Here is a 24,284-nt window from a genome sequence, read left to right on the forward strand (position 1 = left end):
GCTCCATCCCAGGACCCTGAGATCATGACCTGAGCCAAAGGCAGGTACTTAACCAACTGAGCCCAAAAGTTAGCCCAACTCAGGGGCCCCAAAAGTTACGTATTTAATTTAACTTCATAATTTAACCATAATGGGTGAGATCATTTTATTATAAATATCCCCTAGAAGGTAGAAAATCTCCCAGATAAAAAACAGGGTGCATGAGATCTAAATGCAATTGATGTTTGACTTAATCAATATGGTAGAAAGGTAGAGCCACTGATTTAACAACGTATCTGAAGGAAATCATAGGCAGACCGAGAAGGTATTAGAAAATAACATATATCGAAGAAAGTGAGTCAGAAGAACCAGCATGCCTCCGGTCTGTCTGAGAGGAGATTGCCCCCAAATTTCAACTCTAGTTTATCCCCATAGTAAAGATGATACATTAATCAAAAACAATGATGGGATGCCGTGTTAATACTAGTTTCATTTTGTTTATAACACCGTTTTTAGTAAGAGATTTGACAAGAAAAGAGATTATATCTGGTGCTGGAGGATACTGTCGCACACTGTTCACAGGACTGTAAACTGACACAATCTTTCTGGAAGCAATTGGCCCATCTTATCAAAAGCCTCAAAAATGTATATTCCCAAGGATTTATTAGTTTCAAATTTAAGAATGTATTTAAGGACATAACTAACCTATGCAAGTGCTTTTTTCCATAAGGATTTTCCGTAGTGCTTCTGTCACTATAGATACATAACAAAAGGGAATGAATTATACACATTTTGGTATATGCCCCAAATAAAATCTTATTTATTCTTAAATATGTATGCGAATGACGTTACTTTCACGAGGTAAGCTGGAGATGATATATTTTCAAGTAAAACAATCACTTTGTGCTACACAGTATAACACATTTTTATTTAAAACATATAAATCCACACTAATAGAAAATGCAATATACATATATTTTAGAAAGTTCCACGGTGGTTATGTTTACATAGTTGGATTATTGGTATGGATTTCTTTCTAAATCTTTTCAGCTATCTTTATTGTCTAACTTTCCATAATGAATATATTCTTTTTTCATAATATGATAACATGAAAGTGTTACTGATTTTTAACATTCCGATTTTGCTTTCTATCATCGGTCTCCTTGGAGTTTAGGACGGTCATTCATTCATCAAACATTAAGTAAATACATCATGTGCCTTGGAATAATACTTCAGGGAAAATCAGGCAGATCTCTACCCTTGTGGAGTTTACCTTCCAATTTACATTCCAGCCAGTTACTCTGAGCAAGAACCACAGTGCACATTGCCCTAGCCTGGCATTCAGGGAGCTAGCCTTGCCACCCACCTCCCCAAACCCATGACCTCTTCCAAGCCCCTGAGCCATCAAGAAGGCCCTGAAGCCCAACCCTGTTTAGGGCACCCCAAACAGTCATTGTGATGGTTCCTTGTGCCTTCCAGTGAGTTCGGGCCTCTCTAGCTTCTTCTGTGTCCAAATCCAAGCTGCCAGCCTCTCTCCCCAGCTCCCGGCCTGGGCTTTGCACTTTTTCTGACGGAATCTGTGATGTTGGGGTATAATAAGGAATTATTTGGTCTTTGTCCTGGGTTTCTGGCATAGAGCTTCTAAAACCTTTGGAATTTCTGAGTGATTAGTATAAGAATGTCTTTTGTTATTTAATATAAGCTCCTTTCAACCACACTGGAATTTATGTTAATGAAGTGAGTTTTGGTAGGCCTGTGATGGGACCTGGTTACCAGAAAGATCGAGATATGATTAGAGTTGGAACTTTCAGCCCCACATTTGACCTACAGGGAGGAGAGAGGATCTGGAGAGAGGATCAGGAGATCATCAATGCCAATGGCTTAATCAACAATGCCTGCATAATGGAACCTCCATAAAAACTCATAAATGATGGGGTTCAGGTTGCTTCCAGGTTGGGGGCACATCTAGGTGCTGGGAAGGTGGTGTGCCCAGAGAAAGCAGGAGCGCTCCATGCCTCTCCCCCACACCTTGCCCTATGCTTCCCTTCTATTTGATTGTTCTTGAGTTGTGTCCTTTATAATAAACCAGTAACAGCAAGTAAATTCTTTTCCTGAGTTCTGTGCGCATTCTAGAAAATTCTCAAACCTGTGGAGAGGGTCATGGGAATTTCTGACCTTATAGCCATCAGTCAGCAGTACGGGAAGCCCAGACGTGGGAAATTGGAGGGGCAGTCCTGCGGGACTGTGCCCTATCGCGTGAGGGATCTGACGCTAAAGCAGAGGGTGGTTAAGGTCAGAACTGATTTAAATCGTGGGATAGCCAGATGGCGGCTGAAGAGTTGGAGAATCCATTGCTGGTGTGGACAAACCCCACACATTTGGTGTCAGAAGCGTTCTGAGGGTGGAAACAGATCATAGCGGTGGAACCACAGCCGGAGTCTGAGCTGACCCAAGTACAGGGGAGCACGTTGGGTACACAGATCTGGGCCTGTCGGTGGGTAAACGGTGCTCCTTCAAAAATGAAAAAATTTCATTTTAAGCTCACCCTGCAAAACTGACAAGTCCACCAAGACAATGTTACTGGTTCCTCCCTGGCCTCTCAGAAGCCTCTACACTCTCTTTTCATTTGTCCCTCCCTTTCTGTCCGGCCCGCAATCCCTCTCCTCAGTCAGTCTAAGGAAATATCCCAATGAAAATTTGTGATTACTTCTATACAATAGAAAGGGGTTTTTCTCTTTTAAAAAAATTTTTTTTTGAGGATTTTATTTATTTGACAGAGAGAGAGAGGGAGGGAGAGAGAGCACAAGCAGGGGGAGCGGCAGAGGGAGAAGCAGGCACCCCCAAATAGAAAGCCCGATGCGGGACTCGATCTCAAGCCCGGGATCACGACCTGAGCCAAAGGCAGAAAAGCCCAATCAACCAAGCCACCCAGGTGCCCTTTTTTTGTTTGTTTTGTTTTGTTTTCTACTTGCTTCTGGTAGGTACAAAGACAAAGAATAAAGATAATTCATCCAGTTAAAACTCATTTTGATGCACTTCTGTGTTTGATTACTAGTTGGGATTGTATTTTTCTCCAAAGGTTGTTATTTTATCAAAAGGCAATGTATCAGGCTTAAGAATGATGGGTCTCTAATCTTTTAGTCATCATCCACACTGGTCAGATTAAATGATCACTGCCATAGTTCTGCTAACAGATGGCATTGTATAATTTTGGTGGTGGTAGAAGGAATAAGGAAATTGGAATAAATCTTGTATCTTAGTAACGGATTATATCCACCAAACACTACAGAAACTAAACTAGGTAAAAAAACAACAACAACAAAAAAAATCGAAACAACTCACAGAACATTGTGCAAACAGACCGCTAAGAAAGCAAATCTTTCTCTGGTATCAGAGGTATATTTTTAGTCAAATATTTTTATTTGTGCATACTTATGAATATAAATTTTTCCCACAAATGGTAAGAGACCTTTATTTTAATAAAAATGTCCATATTTTTTTTTAAATAATAAATTCTGGCCCCTTTCTCCGCCACTAGAAAACAGCTGTATTGCTAAAAAGCAATCCATTTATTTAGACATACTCTTATTGGACAACTTAAATGTTTCCCACCATTGAGACCATGCATACTGCATTAGCTGAGCCTTTCACTGGGTCTTGAGGTCCTAGATCATTTTTATTTCATTCCTCTCCATAGCTGCATTTTCCGAACTTTTGCAAAGGACCTATATACTTTATAAGAAAATCAAAACAAACAACAAACAAAGAAAAACAAATAAATAGGATTAAGTGCAAGAGAGTGTGTATTTTCAATATTCCACGTGTTTTAAAACCTGGTGAGCCTCATGGAGTTCAGACTTTTTTATTTTATATCTAAAAGGGTCAGGACGGCTGCCATGCTCCACGGCTGAGAGAAAGAGACTGTTAATGCCTTACACAGCGTTTCCTTTATTGGCGACATTTCGAGTGCTTCTCCTTTGGTCGGTCGTTCTGCCCCGCGCTGAACAGCGGTCAGGGACTGGTGAGTCAGCTTCTTTGAGCCGCTGGATCACTGGCAAGAAACCTCCTCTTGCTTAGCAAGAGCGCCTCCGGTAAACCGTTAAGAGGCTCTGGAAGTTGTATTTGCTTCTGGACTGTGGAGTTTTAAGCGCGTCTTGAGCATTTATAAAGCCTCCCTGCTTGAGGACCCGCTTTCCCTAAGTTTTGTCCCCACCTTCGCTTCCGAGCCTTGAGATGAGCTACTGGAATATTTTAATGAACTGTGGAAGCCATGGGGAACTCAGGGGAGAATCCATCTGTTTACACCTGTAGTTTAAAATGCCCTCATTAGAAATAAGTCTGGAGTTCGCTTCTGTTTTTTTATTCTTCCAGGAAATGTCTTCTGCCCCGACTGTCCCATTATTTTCTAGTTATAAATCTCAAATCTGGTCTTGTCTCTAGCTCTGGCATGGCTACTTGACATATTTCATATTTCAGCAGGTTGTCAAAATAATTAAGCCACCAAACCGAAATTGGATTTTTAAAATCCTGATTGCTACTGGTTGCTCACCTAAGACCCTCATTCTCTCCTCTCACGTAGATCACTATTTCTAGCCGGACTATGGAACATAAACACCTCCCCACACTGATTTTATGTAAAAACGAGCCCCAAATTTGATAATCATTAGGGGAAATCTTATTGGCAGACTTCCTTTTAGCGCATGTTAATTTCTTTTTTTTTTAAGATCTTATTTATTTATTTGACAGAGATAGAGACAGCCATCGAGAGAGGGAACACAAGCGGGGGGAGTGGGAGAGGAAGAAGCAGGCTCATAGCCCAGGAGCCTGATGTGGGGCTCGATCCCAGAACGCTGGGATCACGCCCTGAACCGAAGGCAGACGCTTAACCGCTGTGCCACCCAGGCGCCCGGAGCGCATGTTAATTTCTATCAGGCTTCTTGAAGAATTTTCATTGTCTTACCTAATGAAATAGTTTAAGACATAGATTTAAAACAACGCATTCATGGACCTGGAGGAGCTTTTTAAAATTTTGAACTGCTTGTTTTTAATCCCAGAATGGGGGTAATAGGGATGGAGGGTACAGTGAGGCATTATGGGTAAGATTTTCCTAGAGAACTACGGACTAGACTAACAGATCTCAGAGACGTTGGGGTCTGTTTTCCCCACCTTGCCCTAGAATGTATCTCAGGGTTTGGCGTGGGCAGGAAGGTTTTATTGTGGGTCATATGAGTGTCGAGGAGGTTCAAAGCCACGCTGATTTCAAAGGATTGACTGGGATTGCAAATGACTCAAAATAATGGATTGTTCTTTTGGCTCAAACCGAATAGCAGAAGGTGGCTGAAGATGCGACAGTGCTCTGATTAGCAGAATCCTCCATGTCAGCAGGGGAGGTAACAGTACTGAGTATTTTCTTCAAGGACTTACTGTTTTGGACACTTCACATGTTTAATAATCCCGTGAGGTTGATAGCAGCCTGTCAAGGCCCTTGATTTTAAGCACTAGGATAATGAAGTCAAAGAAGTAGAACCCGGCTACAGTAGCCCAGGGATGTAGACACAGAGGCTGAACCATACACCAGATTTCCTAAATTTTACTCCATGCAATTGGTACTAAACCATGCAATGGTTATATTTTGAGTCCTCTGTAACAGGGAAGCATTTTGCATGAAGTCCAGGTAAGTGACATTTTTTAGGTGCTCATTTTATTTAGATGCTTACAATGGATTAGGACACACTAGGGGCGCCTGGGTGGCTCAGTCCTTAAGCATCTGCCTTCCGCTAGGGCATGATCCCCACGTTCTGGGATCGAGCCCCGCATCAGGCTTCTCCGCTGGGAGCCTGCTTCTTCCTCTCCCACTCCCCATGCTTTGTTCCCTCTCTCGCTGGCTGTCTCTCTCTCTGTCACATAAATAAATAAAATCTTAAAAAAAAAAAAAAAAAGGACACTACCCAGAGGCAAGATGTATCCAAACCTAATAACAATAGGGGAAAAATAGAAGACATTGAACTAGGTTGACCGCTTGGGTTAATGCTTTTGAACATTTTTCTCCTATCACACACACATTCCTCGGCTTAGCCAGGCTAACTCCACTCCTTTATGTTTCCCCAGACATGTTAGCTTGTTAATCAGACCATCCAAAGATTTTTGGCTGATCTATGTATTGCCTTTTTTTTTTTTTAATCTCAGCTTATATGGATTTTACAACATAGCGATTTTTATGTTTGTTCTCATTTATCTCAAAAAACTTCTTGAAAGTCTTCAGACTATAAACTGTGCCTCGTAATAAATGTCTGAGAAAGCAGCGCATCCAAGCACATTTGTTTTAGGTACCCCGTCGTTGTTCTGCATAATGTAGTGCAAAAAAAGGAAGTAACAGGCTGTTTGGGTCTAGTAGTGAGCATAGCTCCAAGAGAGCTCCGTGTATTAAAGGTTTTATAGATTCATGATCTGGGGCTTAGGCTACGATTTTAAATCTCACAAACAACATCTAGCAATCATGTAACCTTTTCATTTTTTTGTGCAAAATAATAAGATATCTTTTGGAGAAAATGTGCAGACTGCTCTTGTCAAGTATATATTTTACAGCTGTCTTTTGTAAGAGAGAGGCCTGACTCAGACTTGCTTATAAGTGAGTGACTACTGTGGATTGAAGTCGGTTCATAATTACATGACCAGATAGATGACTTCCGGAACTTTTATTTGGTGGGTTTTGGAAACAATGCTTAGAAAAAGAAGTAGCCACAAAAATTAAAATTATGATTCATACATACAAAAGTGATGTAAGACATATAAGAACTTCTTCTAATGATATTGTCAAAAGGACTCACCTTCAAATAGTCAATACAGAGCTATGCAAGAGTAATTAATGTGGAAATAATATAAAAATAAGAGACGAGGTTTAACATTATATATTATAGGTATAGTAAAGGATTATGAAGCAAATAACACCTGGGCAATTAGTTAAATATTTAGGTCCACTTTTTAGAGCATGCACTAAACCACTAAAACTTTTATGTCATGAAAAAGTGAAATATATTAATAATAATCGGTATGTAGAAATTAAGCATAATTTTTCATGAATCTCTTATGTCTCAGTGGGGACTAGAGGGGGACAACTTAAAGTTAATAAAAAAATCACAAGGAAAATAATAAAGATAATTTGATTGGACTATACAAAACAAATAATCATTCTACATGACAATAATAATGAGCTAATAATTATTGAGCACTTACTAGGTGTCAGGTAATTGTTCTGAATCTATTACATGAAGTAAATCTTAATTATCAGAACAATCCAATGAAAGAGATACCATTGCTATCCCACCGTATAGATCAGCAAACTGAGGCACAGAGAAGTTAAACCACTAGCTCAAAAGTAGCATGATTAGAACTTGTTGAACAGAAGATCTTAATCTTAATGTATTTAAATTCATCATTCTTCATGAGTGTCTTATATCTAGCTGATGTTTTTTGAGTCTTATCTGAAAAACATTGTCCTCCCCCAAGTCAACAAGATATCTTGAACAAATCTAAACATTTTGAAGTTTTATATTTGTCACTTAAGTCCAAATCCATTTGGAATTGATTTTTGTGTTTGGGAAGACATAAGATCTTATTTTATTTTAAAAATATGTGTGGTTACTTATCTAGCACCATTTATTGAAAAAGTTCTCATTTTCCCACTGATCTGCCCTGTATCCCTATCATGAATCAATTTTCCATATATTTATGAGTCTATTTCTAGGTTGCCTGCTATGTTGGTAAATTTATCTCTGCACTATTCCCACAGTGTCTTAATTACTGGAGCTTCAAAACAAGTGCTATACCAAATAAAAAGGGTTTCCTCTTTGTTATCCTTCTTCTAAAATATTTCAGCTCTTCTTTGCTCTTTACTCTTTCACACGTGTTTAATAACATGTTTCTCAAGTGCCATGAAAAACTCTGTGGGAACTTCTACTGAAGTGCTTTGTATCTACAGAGCAATTTTCAGAGAACAGGAATCTTTTGGATAGATATTCTTTTCACTCATCAGATTATCAAACATTTTAAATTTGAGATGATCTGATCTAAAGGATGGAAAGTGAAATGTTTACTCTCATACCCAGCTTGAGAGGGTTCTAATTGTAGCTATAATGTTTGGAAAAACAATTTGAGAAAGTGTGTGAAGAGTGGTAAAGATTAGAACTCTAATCCAATAATTAATATTTTGCCAATCTGTATATCCCAAGAGAGAATTTGAGGATCTGTCATGGTTTTATAGCTAAATATATTTATTAAGATTATTAATAATTGAAATTATTAGTAATCTAAATGTCCAACAATAGGAATGTAGTTAATTATCATCATAAGTAATGGATGCATTTGAAGGATTTTTTTTTAACTATATTAGAAAACGCATGATATAACGTTAGGTGCAAGAAAGCATGATACAAAATTGTGTATGCTCTATGATCTTAACTTTTTAAAAATTCACAGGAGAAAGACTAGAAAAAATATACTTAAGCGTCATCAGTGATTTCCTTTGGATAATAAAATTATGGGCGATTATTTTTCTATTTCTTCTACTTTCCTATATTTCCAAAAGTTACTTTTGAAAAAGTATCATAGATGATTTTTCATTCAAGAAAAGCAAAGGACAAATTTTCTCAGTGGCCACTTTTATTTTGATAATATAAAATTCTAAATGAAATGAATGAAAACTTTGTTTATCTAACAGTACAGTTACTCTCTGGTATCAAGCGTTCTAAAAGAGTCATGGTTCAAAGTTGACTATGTCCGTGACAGGTGCCTGGCCTTTCCTTTTGATGTGTCTCTGCAACAGCTCAGAAGGAAACTCATCTCTATGAAGGTACCTTTTTATGCCTCATCAATATTCCACTGCCCCATTTCTTCCAAGATAAAATTCCTCAGGGTAAAGAAGTCCAAGGCCTTTGAATGGCACTAGAGTGTCAGAAAATGTTTCATTTAGAAATCAGACTTGTAGATCTCAGGCTGCAGGAGCTTACATGTAAGATGAATTTTTAAGCTATGTGGAGAACCCCAGAGAGAGGGGTGCATGTATCTTTGAAGTGTCTTTGCCCGTGTCATTACGTGGATAATCAAGAACGCATGCTCAGACATTCATATTTGTTACCTCGTGAAGTGATTGGTACAACTGCCTTGTAATAAAGCCACTCCGTGGAGCTGAGTTGCCATATGGTGAAAACGGGTTAAATACAAGTCCTGAAGAAGCTGCTTTCTACACAATGGAAGCAACACCATTTCCATGCATCAGGCACACAAAACCATTCCAGGGACCTTAAAGGGCAGAATGATCTGCCGCACCGCCCACGTGGGTGGGATCTGCGAGTGCCGGATGCGCATGCTCACTGTGAGGGAAGGTCATAGAGATTGGAAACCCTGAAAGACTCCATCTCCGTATCGTTGAACGAATGGTGTGAAAGCAATGATTGCATTGGTTCTACCTCATTTAAAAAATATTTCCTTATTTAACGAATAAAAGGTGGAGTCACCTTTGTTTATTAGCAATAACGATGTGCTCTATTAGCTTTATTGCCACTAATGACAGTAATGCGGGGACTCTGCTTAACGGCAGAGTGTTTGTAATGTCAGGAAGCAGGTACAAGTAATGCGGTTGTGACACGGAGCTTTGTTACACCTGACACAGGCCGAACTCACCCTTTTATTTTACGTTCCGCGCAGGAGACGCGTTGTAAAAGCACAAAGTAAAACGGAAGGCAAAGGGGCCCAGCAGTACACACAGGCTTCCTTTCTCGGTAAACGGATACAGAGCTGCAGGATCGTCTCCGTCCCTTAGCAGTTGTGAAGTCTCAAAACTGGGATCGTTTTTATCCTCTTCATTTTGAACCTCCGGTGTTTCCTTAAGAGGAATGTTTATAACCCAGGTTGGGTTGGATTCTCAAGTGTTTTGTTTCTGTGAAATGACTTCTGGGCTGCCTTATGAAATTTAGGTCAATTTTATCTCCCAAGGGACCGTGCAATCATCTAAAAATTGCGGGTGCATTGAATGTGTGACCAGCAGACTACAGTCAGTGTACATTTCCTGCGCTAAGCTAGTATTCAACTTTCTTTTTATATTGAACAGAGCCCCTCACTAGAGATCCTATGTGAGGTTGGGAGAACAGTAGATGTGAGGGCTAAGCTGCTTCCAAGCCAGAATCTTCTTTCATCTCAGAACTATATAACAAATCACACTCCTGTTCGTTCTGGGACACACATGTGAAAATCTAAGTGGAAAGTCAAAAGAAAAATAACCACAGTGAGAAACAAGATTATCCCCACAATGCTTCCTGGCTCACAACAGCAGATGATTTTACTATTTATTTAGGCCCTGCCTGATTCCAGGAAGCATTTATGGAGAAGAGCTTTCTTCTATCCTTCTTCTTTACCACATCAGATTTCATTTCTGAGTTAAACAATACTACTGTCTTCCTAGTATGGCTCAAACCTGAGGTTTTGTCCCTGTGTGAAGCAGTAACTTCAGGGCATCCTCAAGGTATGTCTGCTGCAGGCAGCCATCATATGGATGCACATGGCGGAAGCTAAGCATGACCGCATAGGCGAGAATGGGTATGTCAGATCATTCTATTGACACCACCTCTCCAAGATGATTTCTTCTAGTATAGGTGGCAGATTATTGGCACTTTTCTCATTTCTACAAAAAATGGAAACTATCAGAATTTCCTCTGAGTATTTTCTCAATAGGCAATGAGCATTAATCACTTCAGCAAATCACTGGAGTTCAGTGTGGCAGACAATATTGCAAGACCTCTGGCGTAATTTATTAGCAATTATGAGCGTCAAAGCCCAGCATACCTGCGTAGACTTTAATGATTATTTGTAAATTTGGCAATTCATTATTCCATTTTATTCACGTGCTTCAGACAAAGAACCCTAAGGTGACAAAAAATAATGGAAAAGCCACGTAAAGTGAAACTAGTGAAGAAACCACTGTCATCATCTTCATTGTCACCACCATCACTGAAATTACTCATAATTTTTGGACACTTATTATATGACAGGCACCGTTTTAAGAGATACAGGTATTAACTCAATCCTTGCAGCAGCCTAATGAGATGGGTGCTGTTACTATCTGAATTTTATAAATAAGGAGCCTGAGGCACAGAGTGACTAAGTCATCGACTCAAGCTTGCGCAGCTAGAAATGGTAGATCCAGAATGTAAGCCAGTTCTCTTCTCCACTTTATATGGTGCCAACAGAGAACCAAACATGTCTGCTGCCCCTGGAGGTGATTTCCAAGATCCCAGCTTCTAGTCAAGACTTAAGAAAGGAAAAAACCAAAAACCAAAAAACCTTCATGAGGCATAATCGACATAAAAGAAACTGTACCTATTCGAAGTTTGTATTTTCATAAGTTTTGCCTATGTATAAACCATCACTATAGGAAGATAGCAAACATACCCCACCCCGAAAGTACCTACCCTCTCTTGCCAGACTGGAGTCCCTTCCTTCTATGCCTTCCACTGCGCTGATCTGCTTTCTGTCACTAGATTCCCTAGAATTTGTTTTACTTATTAAAAATTGTTTTTAATTTGTGTATAGTTGGCACACAATGTTACATAAGTTTTAGGTGTAAAGCATAGCAATTCAGCAAGATTCTGCATGACGCTGTGCTCACCCCAAGCGTGGCTGCCATCTGTCACCTACAGCACTATTACAATACCATGGACTGTACTCCTATGCTGGACCGTTCCTCTCCATGACTTATTTATTCCACAACTAGAAGCCTATACCTCCCACTCCCATTCACCCATCTGGCCCATCCCCCCACCACCTCCCCTCCCACAACCACAAGTTTGTTGTCTGTATTTATAGGCTTGACTCTGCTTTTTGTTTGTTTGTTTAATCATTTTTTTAGCCTAGAATTTTATATAAATAGAATACTACACTATGTTCTCTCCCTCCCACCTGCCACTCCTATTTCTTTTCTCTGTATGATTATTTAGAAATTCATCCGCATTATTGTGTGTATCAGGACTTTATTCTTTTCCGTTGCTGGGTTGCATTCCATTATTTGAACATACTGCTGTTTTATTATCCACTCATCTGGTGATGGACATTTGGGTTTCACACCGTTTTGGGCTATTAAAAATAGAGACACTATTGTCATTTGTGTATAATCTTTGTATGGACATATGCTTTCATTTCCCTTAGGCAAATATCTGAAAATGGAATGGTTGGGTCATTAGATGGGTTGGTGTCTATATAACTTTTTAAGAAATTGCCAAACTGCCTTCCAAAGTAGTTGTGTCTTTTGATATCCCCGTTCCTCTCACTTCCCCTGCCAAGCAGAGTATGAAAGCTCCAATTTCTCCATTCCCTAACCAATATTTGATATGGTCCGTTTTCTTAATTTGAGCTATTCTAATACATACGTAGTAGCATCTCATCGTGGTTTTAATTTATTTTCCTCTGATGGCTAATGATGGTGAGCATCTGTACACGTGCTTATTTGTTATCCATGTAATCTTTTCTGATGTAGCATCTGTTCAATATTTTGCCCATATTTTATTCAGTTGATTTCATATTGTTGAGTTGTGAGAGTTGTTTACATATTCTGGAAACAATTCTTTTATCTGGTAAGTGATTTGTGGATACTTTCCCCAACTGTGTGGCTTGCCTTTTTATTCTCTTTAATAGTGATCTCCAGAGTCTTTTAAAGAGAAGTTTTAAATTCAGATGACATTCAATTCATCAGTTTTTCTTTTATGAATCACGTTCTTGGTTCTGTATCCAGGTAATTTTTGTCTTATTCGTGGTCACTAAATTTTCTCCTATGTTTTCTTCTAAGAGCTTTATATTTTTAAATTTTATGTTTCGTCTATGATCTATCGAAGCTACTTTTTGTATATGGCATGAGATATGGACTGAAGTTCATTATTTTGCATATGAATATCCAATTTTTTTCTACCACCATTTTAAAAAATGATGTTGTATTTATAATTTTGTAAAAAAAAAATCAGTTTCCTGTGTGTGTGGACCTACTTCTGGATTCTCTATTTTTTCCCATTGATCTATTTGCTCTCTTGACACTAATACTGCAGGTCTGATTAATATAGCTTTATGATAAGTCTTGCAGTCAAGTAGTTTAAACCTCCAACTTAGTTCTTCTTCTATAAAGTTTTTTCATTTTGGGGGGTGTGTGTGGCAGTCTAGAAGCCTGCAAATTTCTGCAAAAATCCCTACTGGGATTTTTTTTTATTGGATTGCGTTGATTCTATACATCAAATGACAGAAATTTGTATATTATAACAGTGAGCCTTCTAATTAATGAACATTCTATGTCTCTATTCAGATTTCAAAAAACTGTTTGTTAGCCGTTTTTTATAATTTTAAGTGTATGGGTCTTGCATAACTTTTGTGAGATTTATCACTAAGTATTTAGTATTTTGGATGTAATTATAAATTGTTTTTACATTGCTGATTCTTCATTGTAGTATATAGGAATACAATTGATTTTTGTATAGTAATTCTCTTCGAAACTTTAAACTCACTTATTAGCTCTAGTAGCCTTTTTTTTTTCTCGTAAATTCCAAAGGATTTTCTACATAGATGATCATGTCTCCTGTTAACTGAGTTTTGCGTCTTCCTTTCCCATCTGGAGGCCTTTTATTTTTTTATTCTTGTCTTACTGCACTGACCAGAATCTCCATTATAATGTTGAAAAGGAGTTGTGATAAGCAGACATTCTTGTTTTCTTTTTAATCTTAACGAGAATGCATTTCATATTTCACCATTAAGTATGCTGTTAGCTATAGTTTTTTCAGAGATGCCCTTTATCAGAGTTAGAAAGTTTCCTTCTGTTCATAGTTGCCTGAGAGTTTTTTTTTTTATCAGAATTAATGTTAGATATTGTCAAATGCTTATTCTACATCTATTGAAATAATCATGTGAGTTTTCTTTTTTAGTTTGTTCTTAGGGTGAGTTACATTGGTTGACCCTCGCATGTTTAATCAACTTTACATTCCTGGGATGAACCCCGTTGGTTATGAGGTATTATCTTTTTTATATATTGAATTTGATTTGCTAAAATGTTAAGAATGTTTACATATGTATTCAAGGGAAATATTTGTTTGTGGTTTCTCTTTTTTTCTTTTGTTTTGTTTTTAAGATTTTATTTTTCAGTAATCTATATGCCCAACATGGGGCTCAAACTCACAATCCCCAAGTCAAGAGTCACTTGCTTTACTGACTGAGCCAGCCAGGTGCCCTGGTTTCTCTCTTTTTTGTAATGTCTTTATCTAATTTTGGTATCAGGGTAGGGCTGGCCTCATAGAGTTCATTGGAAATTATTCCCTCTTCCACCATTTTCTGGAAGAAATTAGAATTAATAAGATTTCTTCACTAAAAGTTTGGTAGAATTCACTAGTGAAGCCATCAGACCCTGGAGTTTTCTTTGGGCAAAGTTTTAAATACATCTTTGCTGTCTGTTTCTTCTATCAAATTGTTGAGAAACAAATATTGACATCCTTGACTATAATCATGGGCTTGGCTATTTTTCCTTGCTTTATGTATTTAGAGATCCTATTACTAGGTACATAAACATTTAGAATAGTTATATCTTCTTGGTTATTTGACTTCTTTATCATTATACAATGGCTGTCTTTGTCTTTGGTAATATTGTTTGCTCTAATTCTACTTTGATATTAATAGAGTCACTCCAATTTTCTTTTGAATAGTATTAGCAGGGTTTATCTTTTTCCATCCTATTCTTTTACTTCATCAGTTCTTTATATTTAAAGTCCATTTCTCGTGTGCAGCATGGATGTGTATTCCAATCCTTGCCTTTTAATTTGGATGTTCACATCATTTACAATCTGAAGTGATTATTGACATGATTAGGTTTCCATCTGCTTTTTCACTGTTTGTTTTTAACTTGTTCCATTTGTTCTTTGTTCCCTCTTTCTTTTCTTCCCTCTTTTGGATTGAGGTTTTGGGTTTTTTTTGTGTGTGTGTGTATGTGATTGCATTCTATCTCTCTTTAGCTTATTAGTTACAACTCTTATTTTGTTATATTGTTGCTGTAAGGTTATAGTATATATGTTTAATTTATCACAGTTCTGTTAAGTGATATTTTACAACTTTCCCTTTATTATAAGAAACTCACAAGAATATGCTTTTATTTCAACCTTTTCAGTCTCCGTGCTATTGTTGTCATGTATTTTACTTCTCCATATGTAAAAACGCACATTTAATAAATGTACTATTATTTTTGCTTTATATAGTCAATTTTATTTTGAAGCAACTTGAACATTATGGAAAATATCATATTTTTACCCATGTAGCTAACATTTCTGGTGCTTTTTATTTCCATGCGTAAATCCATATACCCACCTAGTATCATTTTCTTCTATAGGACTTCCTTTAAATTCTCTTGTAGTGCTGGTGATAAATTCTTTCAGCTCTTGTACGTCTGATAAAGCCTAAATTTTGCCTTTGTTTATGAAAGACATTTCACTTGGAATAGAATTCTAGGTTGACAATTTTTTTATCTTTTGGTTCTTCAAGGATTTTGCTCCATTCCTTCTCACTTGCTTTATTTCCAACAAGAAATCTATCATCCTTATCTTTGCTTCTCTGTATGTAGAGTGTACATTTCCCCTGGTTGCTTTTAAGATTCTGTCTTCATCACTGATTTTGAGCAATTTCATTATGATACACCTTGGCATAGTTTTCTTCATGTTTCTTGTACTTAGGGTTCCTTGAGCTTCCTAGGTCTGTGTATTTATGGTTTTTCATAAAATTGGTAATTTTTCAGTTATTTCTTATTCAAACGTTTTTCCTAGTTTTCTTTTTTTCAGAATAGCAGCCCAAATAGATAATGTTGGTAGTAGTAATACAGTTCAACCCTATACAATCTAAAATAAAGTAAATGTATATACAACATTGTGGACTAAGATTCTTTGGTGGCAAGGGTTATAATAGCTAGAGACCAAGTAGATCTATTTCCATTTCTGGCTTTGTTATTTGTTGACTTGTTCTAGGGCGAATTTTTCACCATTTCTCAACTTCAACATCTTTTTCTGTAAAATGATTATTATCATGATACCTATTTCATAGCAATCCTGTAAAAATGAAATACTTAGCTTGATAACCACTACATAAATTATAGGTAATATTCTTTTTTTTTTTTTTTTTTTTTTAAAGATTTTATTTATTTATGTGACAGAGAGACAGCCAGCGAGAGAGGGAACACAGCAGGGGGAGTGGGAGAGGAAGAAGCAGGCTCCCAGCAGAGGAGCCTGATGTGGGACTCGATCCCAGATCGCCAGGATCACGCCCTGAGCCGAAGGCAGACGCTTTAACGACTGCGCTACCCAGGCGCCCTATAGGTAATATTCTTATAAATAATATCAGTTGAGAACTCTCTCATCTTTAAAAATATGCTTTTAGCCCAACAGGAACTTGGACAATTTATATAGTCAATGACTAAATACCATTCAACAAATGACTGGGAGTCTTCTTCACGTTAGCATGGTGAAGTATGAAGTATGACATACAATCATACAGGAATAGGTCAGTGTAGATATGACGTCTGAAAGAGGCCTCAGTTTCTTATTAAAGATTTATTTATTTTAGCGGGGAGAAAAGCAGAGAGAGAGGGAGAGAATCTCAAGCATATTGGTGCTGAGCATGGAACCTGACATGGGGCTGGATCTCATGACCCTGAGATCATGACCTGAGCCAAAATCAAGAATTGGACGCTTAACCAACTAAGCCACCCAACTGCCCCAAAGAGCCTCAGTTTCCAATCACCGCCAAACCTCAAGGAGATCGTTGGAGGGATATTTTTTTGATTTATGAAAATTGTTGACACTTTGTGTTCTGTTAATGCTTTCAAATTCCTCTATTGTGGATTTTTAGACGATAGGACAGCTAATTGCCTTATTGTGGAAGTATGCAAATATGTTTAAGTCAGTGATGCAGTAAGTCACCGTTACTAAAAAGAGAAGATTCACCAAAAGTGATACCATGAATTATTTAGAAGCCACAGAATAAGGAAGTTTATGAATAAGAGTTAAAATGCATGAGACAGGAAGATAGGAAAGAGCATCACAAGTTAAAAGAAAGTAACAGGTGGGAAGTCATAGGTTTTCTTTGAATTCTTTCTCTTTTCTAAGGCAATGAAATTCTACATGTCAGGATGTATTTTGAGTTAATGAGTAGCACTATTAGGACTCTTATCACTCTCAGAAACATCCCACACATGGAGTCAAGCAAAGAGGATGAGTTTTCTCGTAACATGAATAAAACTATTTTCTTGAGACACCTTGTTTGTACTCTGACAGCTATATTCCACAAAACACATTTCTTATCTCAGACAGTTCAGTGGAATTCTTCTGATGCTGTGTCATTTGGGAAATCTCATTCGAATGAGACATTTCTCACATTAGTTTCTGCAGCCTGGTTTTGGGCTATTTTTCTGCTGGCCTTTGTGGGGGTCTCAGGGATGAGTCTTTGCTTTGGATGCCGCAAGAGAGAAGGAGTTTCAAGGAGTCATGGAATCACACTAAGATGTTAGGAAGAACCCATTGCCCTAGAGTAAAACAAACAAAACAAAACAAAACAAAACACCTTGGACATTCAAGATCCACAGGACATTCCAAAACTTAAATAACTATACTTGTCTGCATAAGAAAAGATTATAGTAAATGCCATTGTGAAACTTCAGATGACTAGTGGTGGGAGAATGATCACATTTAATTATATTTCCTTCCTTTAGTCTAATATTTATGTGATGGTGTTTGGTGAAGAATAAGAAAAGGGGCGCCTGGGTGGCACAGCGGTTAAGCGTCTGCCTTCGGCTCAGGGCGTGATCCCCGCGTTGTGGGATCGAGCCCCACATCAGGCTCCTCTGCTGGGAGCCTGCTTCTTCCTCTCCCACTCCCCCTGCTTGTGTTCCCTCTCTCGCTGGCTGTCTCTATCTCTGTCAAATAAATAAATAAAATCTTTAAAAAAAAAAAAGAATAAGAAAAAAGTTTGTGATACTAATGTAATAATTCTGCCCTGACTTCTTTATTGTCCAGTGTGGGATTCAGGTGGGATTGGACTAAAATGTTGCACAAATGATGTACTCGATCACCTGATGTTTACTTCACATGATTCTTGCTTAAGTCATATTTCTAGAAAGAAGTCTTCAAAAATTCACATCACTGTAACCCTCTTTAAAACAAAAATATGAAGACTTTTTCTTACTTTCTCCTTTTTATATATTTATGTCGTATTAATAAATTAGCTATCTTGAGGATGTTTTATGAGTCAGTTTATTATCTTATCTTGTCAATTCTTCTCCCTCCCATCAAGCTGGAAAGGAACTGGTGCTTCATTCATATTTCCTATAAGCTGTAGGACCATTCGTTTTCAAGAGAAAGGGAAGGGAATGTATGTGCATGAGTCGAATTTGCTGAAATAGCATTCTGCCCTTTTTTCTGTGACTTTTTCTAGTTACTACTTTTAAAGGTACAGTATTCTGGGGCGCCTGGGTAGCGCAGTTGTTAGGTGGCTGCCTTCGGCTCAGGGCATGATCCCGGCGTTATGGGATCGAGCCCCACATCAGGCTCCTCCGCTATGAGCCTGCTTCTTCCTCTCCCACTCCCCCTGCTTGTGTTCCCTCTCTCGTTGGCTGTCTCTCTGTCAAATAAATCAACAAAATCTTTTAAAAAAATAAAAAATAAAAAAATAAAGGTACAGTATTCTATGCACAAACCTGGATTGTCTGCCTTTTGCACAGTTATGGTCCAAGTTCTCACAGACGTTCTAGTGGCACAAAAAGTGTAAGGCTATAAAGGCAGGGAGATCGTAATCACTGAGACAAAGATTGCAAAATACCCGCTATGAGATAAAATTAGTAGGAGCAAGTTTACATTGGCTCTTTGCCATATGATTTTTTAAACGAGATGTCAAGTAGTTCTCATATTACAATCTCTTGTAGTGTAGTGCTGTATCAAGGTACCGAAGCATATTGGACAGTTATGTCACAATGCTCAGCCCCACTCCTATCGGCGCTTTTCAAAATGGTACCATTTTATGTCTGTGCTCCTTCCATTTGGTGTTGCCACATGAAGAATATTAATGAAACAAATTTTAGCAGGCTTCCACAGTTGTCATGACTGCCAAAATTTCCCAACTATTCCCTTATGCCCATTGATCTTACATCTTTACATTACTTTAGTGAGAGTTTTCTATTTTGAATTATAAAAACAAGCTGTCACATGGAAAATATTAGTGCAAATTATACAATAATTCCCCTCTATTAGATCTTGTCATCAAAATCTATGAATTAATCCGATTTAATGTTTGGCCGCTGGCCATGAGCAATTGCATCCTAATGTTGGTCACAATTTCTGGAACATTCCTTTACTGATCTGCATTATGTTTTGAAATTCCTAAATGTTTAATTCGTTCTCGGTTTTACATAATGACTTTATATCCATCGGGAAGACACTGCATCTCAATCAAGTGGGTGAGATTGAATGAGGATGTAAATGTCTTAGCATCATGGCATCACATATCCTTGGCATTGACAAATAACTCTATTTTCTTCTCTAGGGAAAGGGAAGTTTTATAGGCTGCTAGTCACAAAATGAAGAGGCAAGGATTTGCAAACTAGAATCACAAGCATGTCCGTCTTGGATAAGTATCCACGTCTTTTAAATTTCTCCTCCTTAATTATTCAGCTACAATTAACAGTGGTTGCTATTAAAGGAACTAGTAACTTCTGCTTCTGATTTTGCTTCTGTTTCTGAGTTTTGAAACTCAGAGGAGTTTCACCCAAAGTCTTGGCTTGCTGCTGTTTAAATTTGAGTTATTTTGAACATGCACAGTAGTCCATGGCTAAAGAGGATATATTTGGTGCATTCCATTATTGTACTTTAATTCGGCAAGCTTTTAGAGCCATCGATTGTAATTTCACAAATGTGATGGCATTTTGCAATGACAATAACAAAGAAAGAAAGAAAGAAAGAAAGAAAGAAAGAAAGAAAGAAAGAAAGAAAGAAAGAAAGAAAAAGCTGTCTGTGTGAGGCCAGTACGTTTTAAGCAAAATATCCCTGATATCTCCTTTTAAAATGCTTTTCCTTGCAAGGTTTGGTCTCACTACTGTGACCTTAGCAACAGGCAGCTTGAATGCTCCAGACAGTAACTTGACAATGGGCTTCCATAGGCATTGTGATCTTTTTGTGCACTGGATTTCTTTTTCTATTATTTAGTGAATCCATAGGAATGCAGAGAGAAACATGGAGCCTTGCTTCTCATTGGTGGCTTACAAATGGAGTTAATTGACCTCTACTACTTGTTCTTAAAAATTTCACAGCAGGCATGTTGGTAGCACATATATGGGGGCTGGGTGGGAGAAAGTAGATAATGTGTGGACATTTCCAGTCCAGAATTGCTGCTAATTGCTAATTGCTGCACATTGCTTCCAGAAATGTGCATTGCCCTGAAAGGTTTTTTTCCGGGGGTTGAGTGGGCTTTGGGATAGAGTGGTGAGAATGGAGGGTAGATAGGAGACAGGATAAATGCTTCCAACCTAATCTTTTGCTTCCAACCTAATCTTTTGCTTCCAACCTGGAAGCGACGTACAGATGGAACGTGTCTCACTAGATAATGCCCAAATGCCATGATAGGGCTGATGCTTCCCATGTGGAGCATATGGCTTTAAGGAAGAATGCAGGCTGCTTAGGAATCAAAGGAGGGGCTTATTTCTTATCAACTCTTCTGATTTTCAGTGAATTTCAGCAGTGTGATGGGCCTGGAGTAGCAAAGTTTGGACTTTAATTTTAGCACCTTGCCCTGATTAATGAGGGAGGTTTAATTGGGAACTGCATTTTGTCTGCTTTTCCATGCACTTTAGGACCGAAAAATGAACGGATTTCTAAAAATGTTAGTACGTTCATTGCCTTTGGTCAACATGTATTATAGTAAAACCTAAAACGGTGGTATAATAAAACATGGCTGTTAGTGTTTATTATTAAGAAGATGAACGTTTTCATTGATGACATACAAATCCACAAAGTATTTTCAGATCCAGGCCTATGAATGAGTTACAAAAATATCATGGAACCCAATAAAAGATACTGCAACATGATTTTTAAATCTCTATAAAACTACAAAGAGCACCATCTGGAAAAGAAGATGTTCCCCAGAAACTCAGTGTGAGGCTTTCCACACAGACAGTAGACTTTCGTAGTTTATTTTTATTTGTTTTTTTATAAAGATTTTATTTATTCATGAGTGACAGAGAGAGAGGCAGAGGCAGAGGGAGAAGCAGGCTCCCCTCGGAGCAGGGAGCCCAATTCGGGACTCGATCCCAGGACCCCGGGATCATGACCTGAGCTGAAGGCAGATGCTTCACTGACTGAGCCACCCAGGCGCCCAGGATTTAATAATTTAAATAGTAAGTTGAGGACTGATTAAGCTGGCCACGCTGTGGCTTACTCAACGACCGCGGATAATACGTCTGCATGCGCTTGGTTTCCTTTCTCTGACTGCACATCAATTCCAACATGAGCTGCTTTCCCTCCCAATTCCCTGAGGCTTATGCGAGAGATACTGGCTGAGTCCCTATCAGTCACCCAGAGGCATATATCTCGGATTTTGGTTCACGAGGCTTTTACGCATTGACCTTGCAGCTCTAACTGCCCCTATGGGTAAACCGGCCAGGTGCCTTTTGAAAAAAGCAGTTTTGCTATAAAGGTTCACATGTTGGGCAAGAGACGGGGCCGGGTGCACTTCGTCACCTCCTTTAAGTGACTCCTCTTTACGCTCCTTCAAGCAGATCTTGCTCTTCTCATTTCACTTATCAAGTCCACAAAAAGTTAAAAGAGAACCGAAGGGTTTGTTTTTTTTTTCTTCTCAACTTCCTGCAGTAAATCTTATGTCTGTGAGAAGCTGAAAATTACAAAGTGTGACTATTCCAAAAGTTAAGGCTGTTTGGAATTGATTGAAATAATTGGATGTCTTTTGTTGAAAAGCAGTAGTAGAGAAAATGTGTTAGATCTGGATTAATCAGCAGACTTATTTGGCTATCAATCTTATCTATACTGTACTGTAAACTCAATGACTTCTCTTTGCTTGAAGGTAATTGTACAATTGCAAATATTACATGTATGCTGTTGTAGGAATAAGTCGTTCAAAAGAAATTCTTTCTGTGGTCTTCACAAGTTGGCTCAAATGAAAAGCTCCACTCCACACAAATTCTGGGAGGCAAAGCTCCTGGCTCATAGAAAAACCTACTAATATGTTGACTGAATGAATAAATGAATGAATGAATAAAGCTATAACTACTCAGACTACATGCGGTTTAACATGATGCTATTATCTTGATAATTTGGTCAATGTTGGATATTGTACAGAATAATTTAGAGCTAATCTCTTTCATTACTTTAATAATTATTTGGAGTTACCTGGGAAATTACAACTTGGTAATTCCCTTGGCCACCATAGACACCCTTGAAATGAAATGATCTTGACAGTTGCTTTGGTGGCCCCCAATCTTTCCAGCATTACCAGTTACGCACACAGTTTGTGCTCGGAGGCGCTGTATTTGCAGTCGACTTCAATGTTTATTAGTCTAGTTCCGGTGTTGCTGTATTTGGATCGGATGCATTTTTGCTCTGCAGACAGCTGGGGGAGGGAGTGGAAAATTTGATAGCCTTTTTTGTTTAATGAAGCAGGTAACCAGGGAATTTGGGAGAAACCCACATTCTATTCCACACCCAGTCAATACAGATGGAGAAAACCAGAAACTTTGTTTTTTTCTTTATCACAGTTTCCTTTATTATCATTTTATGGAAATCATTACCATTCTGGCCAACAAATTTGCTTGATTACATCTATGAATCTGTTTTTCGTTTTCCTTAAAGGAAGATGTTATTAGAACTCCTCGAGACATTATTCTTTCCTCAGTTGTTTTTAAGGCAGAATCCAAACACCTCAATTTTTTAAAATGTTCTAAGAATTCATGCATCAAAGATTTTTATTTTCAGAATCAAACGTACATATCACCAAATAGCTTACCATTATTTCTGGTAATATCCCTGGGATAGCAATCACAGTGCCCCTCAATTTTAAAATAAGAAGTATGGAACCTATATTAAAAGGCTAAAACATTTTTTTAACATAGATGATTTCAAAAATTTCTTTAAGAAGTTCTTTTTTTTATTATAATATTTTTTATTATATTATGTTAGTCACCATACAGTACATCCCTAGTTTCTGATGTAAAGTTCCATGATTCATTACTTGCATATAACACTCAGTGCACCATGCAATACGTGCCCTCCTTACTACCCATCACCAGTCTATCCCATTCCCCCACCCCCCCTCCCCTCTGAAGCCCTCAGTTTGTTTCCCAGAGTCCATAGTCTCTCATGGTTCATTCCTCCTTCTGTTTACTCCCCCTTTCTTCTTCCCTTTCTTCTCTTACGGATCTTCCCATTTCTTATGTTCCATAAATGAGTGAAACCATATAATTATCTTTCTCTGCTTGACTTATTTCTCTTAGAATTGTCTCCTCCAGTCCCGTCCATGTTGCAGCAAATGTTGAGAAATCGTTTTTTTTGATGGCTGAGTAATATTCCATTGTTTATATGGACAACATCTTCTTTCTTTTAATAATAATATTTTTTTATTGTATTATGTTAGTCACCATACAATACATCCCTGGTTTTTGTTTGTTTGTTTTTTAAGATTTTATTTATTTATTTATTTGACAGAGACAGCCAGTGAGAGAGGGAACACAAACAGGGGGAGTGGGAGAGGAAGAAGCAGGCTCCTAGCGGAGGAGCCTGATGTGGGGCTTGATCCCAGAATATTGGGATCACGCCCTGAGCCGAAGGCAGACACTTAACGACTGCGCCACCCAGGCACCCCACATCCCTGGTTTTTGATGAAAAGTTCCATGATTCATTACTTGCATATAACACCCAGTGCAACACGCAATATGCGCCCTCCTTACTACCCATCACCAGCCTATCCCATCCCCCCCCCCGCAGCCCTCAGTTTGTTTCTCAGAGTCCACAGTCTCTCTTGAACTCACTATATCCAGAACTCCGTATATGCAGCTTTTCAGATTCTAAACATCTCCTCTTTAGAGAAAATGGGATTGTGGTGATGAGTGGACAGCTCTATAAATTTACTAAAAATCTTTGCATTGTCCCCTTTAAACTTATGAATTTTATGATAGATAAATAGTACCTCAACAAATCTCATAAAAAATATGATAAAGTTATCAATGTTCAAGTGCTGTTTGTGTGCTGATGCCC

The sequence above is a fragment of the Ursus americanus genome, chromosome 31, assembly GCF_024610735.1.
Source record: "Ursus americanus isolate L20-20 chromosome 31, mUrsAme1.1.p, whole genome shotgun sequence".
NCBI classification, from domain to species: Eukaryota; Metazoa; Chordata; class Mammalia; order Carnivora; family Ursidae; genus Ursus; species Ursus americanus.